The 14,486-nt window shown below is 40.3% G+C and overlaps 1 protein-coding gene across 6 annotated transcripts in view; it reads left to right on the top strand.

Annotated features, from left to right (window-relative positions):
- The window catches only part of MBD5 (methyl-CpG binding domain protein 5), a 410,559-nt gene that overhangs the window by 334,074 nt on the left and 61,999 nt on the right, over window positions 1-14,486 (top strand). For all 6 annotated transcript variants that reach the window (XR_013814139.1, XM_079783240.1, XM_079783243.1 and 3 more), the window contains one exon: window positions 3,914-4,087. The gene's annotated coding sequence lies outside the window, so the exon portion shown is untranslated. The remainder of the gene's footprint in view (window positions 1-3,913; window positions 4,088-14,486) is intronic.

The following is a 14,486-nucleotide window of genomic DNA, read 5'->3' as shown; positions in this document are numbered from 1 at the left end:
TTAAATAATATGAAAACCACTGATCTGGCCCAATCCATTAGTTTTACAAATTGAAAATTAAAGGTCAGTTTAACTGTCTTGCTCAAAGTTATACAGCTAGAAAATTGCAGTTGCCAAACTTCCTAATACTTAGTTCACTGTTCTCTCTATTATTTATTACCTCATCTCTGATTCCTATGGTATACTTAGTTTATGTCATTCCATTTAGCATTTAATGACATGGTTTGTATACATCATTTATTTATTCAACAAGAAATTTTCTGGGTGCCAGGCACTCTTGTAGGCACTAGATACCATCTCTGAATCTAAAAATTGTGCTGAAAATAAAATAAGAAATTTGATTCTATTTAATTTTGATTAAATGCACACCTGCAATTAGCCATACATATCACTGGGTGGTTTTAATATATTACTAACAAGAGCTTTTCTACTTACGGTTATGTTTTAGGGGAGTAGGAACATTCTTTAGTATTTTGAAAGGTGAGAAAAACAAATAATTCAACTCAAAGCACTCTGCATACCATGAGCCTGTTAATGTGTTTGGCAACCACAAGCACAAAGATATATGAAATAAGGAATGTGTGTGGTAGGTGCTGTTACCTTTATGTAAACAGCACTGTAGAATGAGAGAGGAATGAACAAGCAACTCTAAGCAGGGGGCTGGAGGGGGCGTCACGGAGGAGCTGGCCCTGAGGATTAGTTAAGGACCGGTAAGTTGCTTTAAGAAAGTGGGAGGAATTCTCCAAGCCCAGGAAACAACACATGCATAGGCATAGAGGTGTGAGTGGTTCTGGCATTTCCAAGAAAGTTTAATGCAGCAAGTTACTAACTAGGGTGTCTTAGGAGGAGTGGTGAGTGAACGTTTGTACGCACCATTAGCCGATTGAAGAATGGAAGTAAGGAAATGTCCGAACCTCTTATTCTGTACTCTAGGTATTCCTCGTGCTTCTACCTATTTCTGCCCCTAAATGTTAAGGTCTTTGAGAACACTGATGTATTTGACCTTCCCAACCTCATGGTGATGTGTGCAGTGCCGAGCATGGCCAGGGCTCAGTGCGTGCTTACTCACTACGTGTTCCCTTCATTCACTCACAAATATTTTTGGCTGCAGCATGTGTAAGGCTCTGTACTTTGAGCTATTAGAAATAAAAACTTGTGATACAAAACAAAATATAGTAGGCTTTTGTCTGTTGACTAATAAATCCATGTACTCACAGAGTTTACATTTTTGTCAGAAGAGACAGGCAGTAATAAACAGTAAAATATGTAATATGTTAGTGATACATATTAAGGGAAAATAATAAAGCAGAAAAGGGCTATCTAAATTATCAGAGAGGAAAAGAGAAGGTCAGTCTACTTATTTTCTCTTGCCTCCGTTTCCTTAACTCTAGAAAAGAAAAGAATAATAGTGCTTCTACAGTGGCAACAGGGATTAAATGAGTTAATGACTGTATAAAGTGTTCAGCACAGTTTCCAGAAGATGGTAAGATAAATGTCAGCTACTATTATTCACATACTTGGCTAAAATAACTTTAGCACAATAATCTTCTTATTTTCATCACTTATGGACTTCTTTTATTAAGGGACGTACCTCCAAACAGTTATGACTACTCTACAGGCTAAGACTCCTCATCCATATCTTGCTCCTTTTAGCTTCTGCTTCCATTGCATTTACTTCTAATATTTGTTATTGAAATGAATCATTGTTTTTTATAACGTTCTAGAAAACAATATTTGATTATCCAGATGTCAGGCCATCATTCTATTTCAGGCATTAGGCCCGCATCCAGAGCTGTCTGTGGAAAATATTCATTAATGCTTCATGACTTATCACATCTCAAGGTTAAAAGTTCTGACAAAAATGAGACCTTTATGCTTGCTCACCAGCTAAAAATGAGTACAATATTGGAGTTGTTATTACCAGACAGAATGTAAAGTCTTCAACATTAATGTTTTGGAGTTAAGACCGTTTGCATGGATTAGGTAAAAGTTTCAGGTCTCTTTTACCTTTCTTTTCCTTTCTAACCTCTGTGCATCCTTACATGTATGCTTCCCCCCTAACCTGCCCCCCTTTATCTGATTCCCAAAATCTAGACTAGCTCTTTTTTTGTGCTCATTTAGCACTCCATACTTAGCCCCTATCATAGCCAGCATCATTTAATGTTGTAATTACCTGTTCACCTGACTGCCCACCCTGCACCTCCCAGGCAGTAAGCTCCTTAAGGTGGGACTGTGTTCTCTTTATGTCTGGGCCCCTACTATCCATTCAGTGCCGCACATGTAGTTGCCCAATAAATACTTAAAACATTAAATATAATGCCTGAAGTGCCTTTAGTACATAAGGATTATAGAAACATAATTATTTAACCGTGGCCCCATATCCCTTAGTTGCTACTTTGTCTCTTCTGAAGCATGGCAATGCTCAAGCGCTGCTACACCACGTCCTCCACAGTCCCATGTCCTCCTTTGGCCTAAAATAAAAAAGAGAAAGCGGGCTGGTTATCAGGAAAGACCTCGAAAGTAGAGGAGCACCCTGTGGAGTAACTATGGTCTAGGACAGTGGTCGGCAAACTGCGACTCGCGAGCCACATGCGGCTCTTTGGCCCCTTGAGTGTGGCTCTTCCACAAAATACCACGTGCGGGCGCGCACGTACAGCGCGATTGAAACTTCGTGGCCCATGCGCAGAAGTCGGTTTTCGGCTCTCAAAAGAAATTTCAATCGCTGTACTGTTGATATTTGGCTCTGTTGACTAATGAGTTTGCCGACAACTGGTCTAGGATGTGGTACTTACTCTTCCAATTTAAAAAATTGTTTTTGCCTTTGCTCTCAAGTGTGATGGGGCTCTAGGGTCTGACACAGACCATCTACTATACCATCGATATTTACAAGAAATTAATTTACAAGCCAGATGACCTGTTTGTTTGTTTGTTTGTTTGTTTTCACTGAGTGAAATACATATTCATGGTATCCAAGTCACTAACTTAATGATATCAAAGCATCTAGGAAATCCAACAAATATTCCAAAGGTTGTTCAGTGACCTTAGAAACAGAACAAGATGAGTTAGACTGTCGCAAGGATTATTTTACCCAGACTGAGGAGGAGCTTGTCAGCGTCGCCCTGATGGCTGACCAGAGATAATAGAGTAAGGGGTAGCAAGGTCTCAAGCACACTTTTGAAAGCCCTTACCAATTTTTTATTTGCTAAAAGAAGATAATTTTAAAAGTCAGGAAATAAAACAGTGACATTTTCTAACTCTTAATAATGGTAATGTGCAATTTGGTTCCTTCGTTCTTTGATCCCAAGATGAGTTCCTAAGTTAATGATAATGTGGTATTGCTGATGATGGTGCTAAGAAAGAAGGAAAAATAGCCCTAGCCAGTTTGGCTCAGTGGATAGAGTGTCGGCCTGCCAACTGAAGGGTCCCAGGCTCGATTCTGGCCAGGGGCACATGCCTGGGTTGCGGGCTCGATCCCCAGTGGGGGGGATGCAGGAGGCAGCCAATCAATGATTCTCTCTCATCATTGATGTTTCTATCTCTACCTCTCCCTTCCTCTCTGAAATCAATAAAGAAATATATATTAAAAAAAGAAAGAAAGAAAGAAGGAAAAATAGAGGATTGAAGTTGGACAACAGTTTTCTGTCCCCTCTACTTCCTCTAATTCAAGAATCATCACTGTCCCAGGGCCAACTTGGTTTCATTAAGAAAGTTAAAGTGTGCTTGTGGTTTTAGCTGGCTTTCTCCAACACTACTAGTAATGCCTGATGATCCACTAGTTCATCCTTACCCTTGTGAAGAAACTATGACGTGAAGGTTAAGTGGACATTAAAAAAAATAATAATAAGTTATATACCTCTTGTCAAGGGCTAAAGTGAGTCTTTCAAACCTTACCTCAAGGTCCTTTCTGTTCCAGAGATTGGAAACCCAAGTGCCTACAGAGGCCAGTCTGGTGGGAATGAAGCAGGAAGCCACAGCAGTGACCTGGAGAGCCAACTTCTTTCTGAAGGAGCAGCCGCTGCTCTGGTCCAGATAATTGTTGCAAGGCAGGAATGTTAACCTAGTGATGCCACTTTGTCCAGTTTATCAGGTAAAGCAGGAAATGCAAGTTTTCATGTGACATTTTTAAAATTTAAATATTTTCAACTAATTTGCCATGATTATTATTATTATTCTCAAACTGTGTACAAGCCAAATACTTCTGCAGATGGGATTTGGCCCAGAGTCCTCCTGTTTGTAGCTTGGTCCTATATTTTGCTTACCTATTTGTTGAATTGCAGACTTTATTTCCTATAGCTTTTGCTTTTCTTCAGCACGTGCTCTAAACATATTGTGCCTGGTTCTGTGATATTGAAACTCCTTTCCTCTCCAACCTGAGTAGTTTGTGCATACGTTGTCTTTGGCTGCTGTTTCCTCTGCCTCTTTCAGCATTCCGTGAGCAGTGGATGCTAAATGGAGTCTCCCTGAGACACATTGTTATGACACCACTAAACATCTGCAGGTTTACTGCTCACTCGTTTTGGTACTGACGGGTAAGCGACATAAACACAGTAAAAGATCATTTATTTCACGGGGCTTAGAGATTGTATGCTTTGGGCTCCTCTTTCCAGAATCCGCACATAAATGATCTTCCTCCTCTTACTTCTTGAGAACCTGATTTATCAGACAATTTATTAGACTTTAGTTACCTTTTACATTCGATTATGTTTGCTGGAGCCATTGATTGGGCCTAAGTGTTCCTAGGTATTTATACACATTTAGAGACAATGTCTTTGGGTGGGTTTCTTCAGTGGCTAAGGAGTCTTCTTCTTTTCACTTTAGGAGAAAACTGATTTTCAAGGTTATGGGTGGGATTGGGTGGGGGAGGGGATACTGTTACTTTATACAGAACTGTTTACTCTAAGTAGGAACTTGACATTCACTGCCAGGTGAATAAAAAAATGCTAAACATTTTTATAGTAAGAGTATATAAATATTAGTTGTTTCATTATGTTATACAACCCCACATGGGCATAATTCATAATTGTTTCATTCTTAATACAATTTGGGGAAAAAACAATATTGATTGATGTACATCATTTTTCAGTAGTGATTTAACCTACATATATTGAGCTTCATCTTGGGTAGCCAAAATACCAGTATTGCATGATTAAGATGTAAAAAGTAACCCTAAAACTTGCTTAGTATACTCTTAAATAGATTATGTAAATACAGGCAAGTATTTCTTCTAAATATTCCCTATGAGAAATTTCACTGTACTATAGAAAAGCAAAAACAGCAAATTATGCTGGTGACTAAAATATAGAAATAAATTATAAATTATTTTTCCTCAAACTTATGAGTTTATCAATTAATTTATAGATGTTCTGTTATATTACTATACTTTAAAACTAGTCTCTAAATGTCTTTTAAGGATATGTATTTTGGAGCTGGTGATTGTTCACTTTTTAGCTTTTAAGGAGGTAAAATGAATAGGAAGCGTTTTTTCCTTTGCATACAGACCCTCACTTTTCACTTCCTCATATGTTAAAGATAAAAGTTGAGGCTTTAACTTGAAGTTAACTGTCTCAATTGTTTGGTTTTTTTTTTGTTTTTTTTTTGCAGTCACATAGATGTCGATGGCAAAGAGAAAGCTAAATTATAAGTAGTAATATGGGTGAATTACTGGATGTTATATGGGGGAACCCAAGTTAGACTTGGAAAGCCAAATTATGACTAGGGCAACCTGGAAGGCCTCTCTGAGGAAGTGACATTTAAACTGAGGCACATAGGTGTTGGTTTAGTGAAGATCAACAGGGTCAGGATGGGAGACAGTAGCCTAAGCAGAAAAGATGAGTGACACGCTGGGGCATTTTAGAACCAATCAAAGGGATAGTCTTAATTTTTTTCTCTAGTATTTAGCTTTTTCGGGTTCATGGGTATTCTTTCTGACTCTCCATATATTTTTTCTCTACTTGGCTAAAACAGAAAGAGCAGTGATAGCGTAATACGAGGTGCAAAGCCTGTAATTGTTTCATAAAAGTTTCCGTAATGCTTTTAAGGATCTGAAAGATATTAATTAGCTGGTCTATAGATACAACATTTAATTTTTTGGAAATAATATTTTTTCCAATTATAGAGCCAATACATTTTTGTTATAGAAAAATGTTGAAACTACAGAAAAACAATGAAAATATAGAAATGTTCCTACTACCCAAAGACCACTGCTGGGAGGATAGTGCTGTTCTATTCCTAGATCTACATATAGAGTAGCATTTTTGTAAATGAAGGTTCCTAATTATAAATGCAACTTTGTAGTATTTTTTCAGCTGACAATATCATGGACCTTTCCTATGCTATTAAATTTTCTATAACATGATTTTAATAGCTATGTATAAATAACTAGAGGCCCAGTGCATGCAAATTCATGCACTGGAGGGGCGGGTCCCTCAGCCCGGCCTGCCCCCTCTCACAGTCCGGGAGCCCTCAGGGGTGGGAGGCGACCCGACGATCAGGGGAAGGTGATGCCCCCATCACACCTCTGCTGCTGCCACTGCTGGCAGCGCAAGCCTCGGCTGGCCCTGGTTACCTGAGCCTCAGGCGGCCCTGGGCGGCTGGGCAGCAGCCATCCGAGGCTTGCCTGCGCTTGGGCTGGCCCTGGACGTCTAGGGGGCTGAGGAGACTGGGAGACTCCAGAGGCAGGTGCGCGGAGTGGCCGGGCCTGGCTGGGGGTGGGCCCGGCCTTCCCACATGCCTGCTGCCCCGGCTGGGCTGAGGGGACTGGGCACCTCCATCTTGTGGCTGTGGGCGCCACCATCTTTGAGGGCATGGCTGTCAATTAGTCTATTCCCTCCTTATTGGCTGTGGGTGCTGCCATCTTTGAGGCGGGGCAGTCAATTAGCATATTCCTTCCTTATTGGCCATGGGCACTGCCATCTTTGTGATGGCGTGAGGGTCAATTAGCATATTCCCTCCTTATTAGATAGGATAATAGTTTGGATATTTGTAATGAGGTAGGCACTGATTTAAGATTTTTATTGCATCCCCAGATCAATTCTATCCTATCTGATAAAGAGGGAATATGCTAAGTGACCCTCACACCATCGCAAAGATGGCAGCGCCCATGGCTAATAAGGAGGGAATATGCTAATTGACTGCCCCGCCTCAAAGATAGCGGCACCCACAGCCAATAAGGAGGGAATATGCTAATTGACTGCCCGCCCTCAAAATTGGCAGTGCCCACAGCCAATAAGGAGGGAATATGCTAATTGACTGTCACGCCCTTAAAGATGGTGGTACCCACAGCCAATAACAAGGGAATATGCTAATTGACTGCCATGTCCTCAAAGATGGTGGTGCCCACAGCCACAAGGTGGCAGCACCCAGTCCTCTCAGCCCCCAAGCCACCCAGAGCCGCCCGAGGCTCAGGTAACCAGGGTCAGCTGAGGCTTGCGCTGCTGGCAGTGGTAGCAGCAGAGGTGTGATGGGGCGTCGCCTTCCCCTGATCGCTGGGTCGCCTCCCTCCCCTTAGGGCTCCTGGACTGTGAGAGGGGCAGGCCGGGCTGAGGGATCCCCCCCACCAGTGCATGAATTTTCATGTACCGGGCCTCTAGTAAGGATAGAGTCTCTATTCTTATATAAGGGAAGAAATTTTAAAGCTTACCCAGAGTCACAAGCTAATAAAGGGTAGAGCTACATAGCTTCTCAATACTGTAATCCATGTAAATAAAACCCTATTTTAGACTTTCAGTTTGTTTCCAGTATAGTTTTGGGCTATTTGATTCTGTGGATTGGCAGTCTAGGCTGGACTTAGCTCGGCCAATTTATCCCTCTTCCACATGATGTTGGCTGGGCTCACATACACATCTGGGGCCTCAGCTGGACTGGCTGACCACCTGGTATGTGGTCCTCAAGGTGACTAGCTCAGGTTGTTCATGTGACAGTGGCATTACAAGAAGCTGGAGTGGAAGATGCAAGGCCTTTTGAGGTCTAGTCTCAACTTCAATAGTATCACATCCATCCTATTCCATTGGTCAAAGCAAATCACCAGGCCAGCCCAGATTCAAGGTATAGAGTAATAAATCCCACTTGCTGATGGAAGGAGCTACCAAATATTTGTAGTCAGTGCAATATACTACACTCAGCATTTAGTTTTCTAAAGGCTTTTATGTGATTAGAACGTGTCAGTTGCTGAACTTTGGTAGCGAGTAATGGTCTGATATAAATAATCCTCTTGACCATAGATGGCCATAGGCCAGCATGCTTGTTACCTTGGCACTGAGGACTGGCCTAACTATCTGACTTTCCTAAACTCCCTAACCTGCAGAGTTTCTGAAAAAATGTACCCTTCCTACACGAGTGTGATCCCTCTGTGCTGAAAGGGCGAGGATGTGGAACCAGAGAGCTTCAGTGATCAGGGCAGAGAAGATGTGCTTAAGGAATCCTGATACACCCCATAAAGCAAACATAAGTGTGCTGGGAGTCATTTGGAGTGAGTAAGGAGAGCCTGGCAGAGATTAGGTCTCTCACAAAGGATATATCTGAGAGGTGTGTTTTGGAAGAGGTGGCTGTACAGTGAAGATAAGAACCAAATGGAAATAATAACCAGAGTGAAAGTGGGGCTGATCTATTGGAAGGTTTTTTTAAAACCAAAAAAATAGATCTAACTGCAAGATAAGTGTGCTCAGAAGTAAAAATGCATAGCTGGAATAAACAGGTGAAAGGTGAAATGGATGGTAAGGTTGGATGGAGGGAGCTGGATAAATGCTAAGAAGGAGCCATTTGAATAATTGATATACAGGTGAAAGGTAATTGAAAAGGGGAAATGTCATTTAGGGTTACTGTAATGAGCATCATTTAACTAATAATGATGGAAAGATGATGAGTATGCCAGTATACATTTATTACCCAATCAAATGATAGTTATGTTGTAGCCACTCAGACATTACTCTCCAAAATGCTAATGCTGATGTTATTTTTAATCCAATCACATCTTTGTTGTGTGCGCATGTTTTGGCATTTAAGTATAGAGGTAGGTTTTATGTGTGCTCCTTGTTCGAAATTAGAGAACATGAAGTGTTTACTCTTGCAAATGTAGGAACGGAGTGGACTTCTTATTTAACTTTAAGTATTTCATGAGCTAAGTTTGTAATTATAGTATTATAAAGTATAACAATGAGTTATATTTATACAACATATTAAATATTGGTGTTTTATCTGATTTACATTTTAATAGAATTTATTCATATCACATGATTCAAAAATCAATTCATTATTTTTACCATTAAGTTTGTCTTTTATTATTCAGAAGAATTTATTATATTTGATGTTATTCAGAAACACTTATGAATCTGCTTATTTTCATGATGTCATATTCTCTGATATTTAGTCTTCATGGTGTTTCGGGTATAACTTTTAAAATTTACATCAACACTGCATAGCGAGTTTATTCTTAGTTTGACAAGAATGTCAGCATTGAGAAAAAGGTCTATTGCACTAATTAAAATCATGCTTAATTTTTATATTGTTGTATTCATTTATTTTAGTGCTTCCTTCATTAATTCAAGTGTGTTATATATAGTCCACTTAATAAATAAAACTCTGATGCATAAAGTTAGCATATTAATTTTCTTAGAAGCTCTATTATACTTTTTCTACACTCAGAAATTATGAGATCATTAGGGACAAATCTAGAACAAAAAATCATTTGTATATTTTTTCAAAATACATACTTACTGACTTCTTTTAAAAACCTCTTTTTCATTTTAGACATGTGTTTTTAAAAGTTTATAAGCCTACATGGTAGAAATCAGAGTAGAAAATTATGTTGACTAATTAGAATATGCATAATCTTCAGGAAGTCTTTAAGGCCAGGTACTACAGCTGGAACTGGGAATATAAGAAGTCCTAGAGTGAAAGATTCCTGCCCTGAGGGAATTTTACATTCTTTTGGGGAGAGATAGTCAATAAACAAACAAATAAAAGATAAGAAAAAAGTCAGGAGGAGTCAGTGAATTAACAAAAGTGTGAGAGAGTACCTAGGGTTTACAGAATAGTCTCTGTAAAGAGGTGACATCTAATTAGAATTCTTCATGGTCAGAAAAAGCCAAGGTAAAGAAATCAAGTCACTAAAATTCAGTTCACCAAAAGCCAATTCTTATAGACTAATTTGCATATTGAAAGGAAGCAAGAAAATGAAAACAGTGGTAGAATTGTGACATATATTCACCTTAGAACACACACACACCCCACTTTTTAAATTTCATTATTATTACCACTAAAACTGTTTGTGAAGTCAATTTAAATTATGTCATCAGTTTAAGATCTTTCCTTTATCCAGAATATTAATGAGATGGAAGTACTTTTCATATCACAATATCATTTCTGTTTAACTTGTGTCTGTTGGGCTTAAACAAGCCATATAAGCATGGTGGGTCATAATGGAATCTTTAGGAGAGGTGAAGGGAAAATGTTGTAGATATGTTGCTTTTTATGTTAAATTTATAAAAATTAGAAAAGAAGAGAAACTATGTTTTTATAATACAAACTACAAAAATAAAACTTGACTAAATCTTGAATGATAGGTTTATATGGAAGATAAACTTAGCAAAATCTTGGAGGCACAAAGAATAGATTTTGATATTTAGCAGAAGAGGGCATGTATGGGTGTCAAAAGGCTGAGAAATATTCCTAAAATTACCCTCCTGGCACATTCAGAAATTTATGAAGGGCCCTAAAATTATGCAATTCTTATTTTAACAAATAATTCTAAGTGAATTATCAAAATGGCTATAGATTTATGCACAGGAATATTTATATCAGATTTATTTGTAATTGTGAGAATTTAGGAGAAAAATCTACATAATTAAATAATTATATACAATTATCCAAGAAAATTCTATCCAGCATTTAAAAGCCATATTTTGGAAAAATATTTAATGCCATAATAAAATGCTCAGGACAAAGTGGTAATTACTCAATGTTGAAAGCAAAAAGACACATTTATACATAGAAAAAATTTGGAATCAGTGCACCTACTTTGGAGAGTAATTTGGCAATGCCTGTGAACTTGAAAATTTGCAGACCCTCCAACCGAACATTAATATGATTGATATACCCATAGATAAGTAGTTGTATAATCATATGATAAAGTGCTATTTAGATGTTAAATATTAATGAATTGGATCAATATATCTGCAAGAGAGATAGGTCGATATATCTCAATAGAGGTAGCTCTTAAAATAATGTTGAATTTTATAAAGCAAGTTGCCAAATGATATATATAGTAATATTTACATAAAAATTTAAAATACATATAACAATGCCAAATATTGTCTGTGTGTGTGTGTGTGTGTGTGTGTGTGTGTGTGTGTGTAACACCATCAGAACCATGATGGTGGTGGCCTTTAGGATGGAAGGGAGAGGAATGAGACTAAAAAGGGAATTAGGGTAGGGGTGAAGGATAGTATTTAACTTCACCTGTAATGTTTTCTAAGTCATTAATTTTAAAAAAATAAACATAACTGACAAAATGCTTACATTGTAAATTTGGAATAGTAGTTCAAGTTTATTATATTAATCTTTCTTATGTGTGCTTTTAAGATTTTGTAAAAACAATGATTAAAAGAAGCTGCATATATGTTTGCAGTGGTTACTATTCAGCAGAAAGATTACAGTTCCATTTTATTTTCATTTTCAAACTTCTCTTCATTTTCCAAATTCACAAAATGAATGCTGAGAAAATTAGAGTCACTTACAGATAAATAACCAGTAGCTGTATCCGGGGTTCCTAAGGCTCTTACACTTGAGCTGCCTCTAGAAGGCTGAAGAATGGGCAAAAATAGGATGATTCTCCCACAGACAAAAGGAAGTAGAGGGCTGGCTGCCTACAAGGTGTGGAGATGTAAAACCAGCCATATCTTGGGAAGGGGGAGGAAAGGGTGTTATTCTAAGCCCCTGGTCTCAAACTTGGGATGCATCAGAATCACATGCTAAAATATTGACTTTTTAATTTAATTTTTTTGAAACAGTTTTAGTACTTCCATGTGAATCTTAAGGGAGGGCTTGTTAAAAAACAGATTGTCCCCCAGCGTTTCTAACTCAGTAACTGTGGCCAGGCCTATGAATTTGCATTTCTAGCAAGTTCCCAGATGTTATTTACAATAATGATGCTTGTCTCAGGACCAGGCCTTGAGAACTTCTGGTGTACACAAAACCCAGCCATCAGATATTTGTATTTTTGATTGCTGAAATATGAGGGAGTCATTTGGCAGGAATCACTCCAATGTTATTATCTGGCAGATCACAAATTACTTAATGGAGCCAGCCAGCCAGTCTCGGGGAAGTTGGAGTCACATGCTAGAGCAGGCAGATAAACAAAAAGTCATCAAGTGGTTAGAAAACTCAAAAGTGAGAAAATGAGAGTGATCTCTAATGATCAGACACCACTGAAGAGATTTCTTTAGAAGAAAAGCAAGGTAATAAAATGAGCATGAAAAGGGACTGTAAAAAAAGAAAAAAGTTTCAGTCATCAGGGTCTGTTGCTGTTTGACAAAACTGGGAGTCCAGGATGGCACAAAGTTTACCTCCCATTCACATTTTCCACCAGCACTGGTATTCCCCTCGGCCGGGGACTCCTTGAGGAAGAGGGACTGACCCTTCCTTGCTCTCTCCATCCTTTCTCATCCTTCCTCCATCCCACCTTCCTTTCTATTTGTTCTGCCACACCGAGAAGCACGAGAGTGCCAAGTGTTACGCTGGGCTCTGGATAAAGTAGTGTCTTACCATCTTTGAACTACAGGACATACTAAAAGCATAGTATCTAGTACACAATAGCCGCTCACTAACTGGTGAATAAAACATGAGTAAACACATACGTGGTCAGAAGGGGTCTTGGTTAAAGGTGTGGTGAATGGAAGACAGAAATAGGATGCAATGCCTGCAAGTAGGAAGCATAGACACAGCAGAGCGGGCCCAACAATGCAAATCACCAGCTTGAGACACCATCGGGAATGTTACTACTTGGCTATTGTCTTGATGCCCACATTTCCCCAACAGACTTTTGCTACTCTTCCCACTGCCTTGCCAATGTTTCCCACACCAATACCCCTGGTTCCCAACTTTTAGCTAAATGAGATGTATTTCATTACAACACCTTTAATCTGTCTCAGACCTGAGGCTGCAAATAAGGCATATGCCTGACTACATGATGCTCTTTACTGCAAGGCATTCTCCTACTTCCCTAAGGAAGAGATCCAAAAAAGGGTTAGGTTGAACTTAAAAATGTAGACTTTTAGGAATATAGATTAAGTAATTGTGTGTCTATTTACACTGTTTAATTTGTTGATGGTTATGCATGTATATTTAAACACTAGTGGCCCGGTGCACGAAATTCATGCACATTAAAAGCAGATTAATTAGAGGAAATATTTTAATATTGCTATTTGCCCTTTATCTATAATAGAAGTGTCAAAGATGAAAGAAAATTAGTAAAATGTATATGAAAATCTTCCTCCTGTCAGAGTCTGGGGCACACCATGGGACCCAGAGTCAAGTCCCCGCCCACCCACATGTACCTCAAAATTGCGTGAGACCCAGACCTGGCCGCCCCTCCCCCATTGGGCTAGATCCAGACCCAGCCTGTCCCACCCTTGTCAAGCCCCACCAGGTGGGGGGTGTAGCCTCAGGCCCCTGGCCTGATGCTGGGACAGGGGTGTGGCCTGAGGTCCCCCGTCAAGCCCCACTGGGAGGGGGCGCAGCCTCAGGCCCCCCATCAAGCCCCACTGGGTGGAGGGCATGGCCTGAGGTCTCCCGGCCCAGCACTGGGGCGGGGGGGGGGGGGTGCACCTTGAGGTCCCCCGTCAAGCCCTGCCAGATGGGGGTCGCGGCCTCAGGTCTCCTGGCCCGGCACCAGGACAGGGGGGCACAGCCTGAGGTCCCCGTCAAGCCCTACTGGGTGGGGGGCACAACCTGAGGTGCCCCAGCCTGATGCTGGGGCGGGGGGTGCAGCCTGAGGTCCCCCAGCCTGGCACCAGGGTGGGGGGTGCAGGCCGAGGTCCCGTGGCCTGGCACTGGGGCGGGGGGAGCAGCCTGAGATCCCCCAGCCCAGCACCAGGGCAGGGGGCGCACCTTGAGGTCCCCCATCAAGCCTCGCCGGGCAGGGGCCGCGGCCTGAAGTCCCTGCTGATTGCTCATTAAGGCTTGTTATGGGAACTTGGCCTCCGTTGTGGGTGCAGCCATCTTGTGTTACGGAAACCCCCGCCTCCACTGTGGGCGTCGCCATCTTTGTGGCAGAGTGATGGACAATTTGCATATTCCCTTTTTATTATATAGGTTAGTCTCTAAAATATTAACTTTTAAAATTCATTTTGAGAGAGAGAGAGGAAAGAAGAGAGAGAGAAAAACATTGGTATGAGAGAGAAACATTGATTGGCCGCCTCCTTCACATACCCCAACTGGGGATCAAACTCACAACCTGGGTATATGCCTGACCGGGAATCGAACCCACCACC

This window comes from Cnephaeus nilssonii (genome assembly GCF_951640355.1).
Source record: "Cnephaeus nilssonii genome assembly, chromosome: 10".
Lineage (NCBI taxonomy): Eukaryota > Metazoa > Chordata > Mammalia > Chiroptera > Vespertilionidae > Cnephaeus > Cnephaeus nilssonii.
The sequence above is the reverse complement of the archived record's forward strand: the minus strand, read 5'-3'. Positions and strand labels throughout refer to the sequence as shown.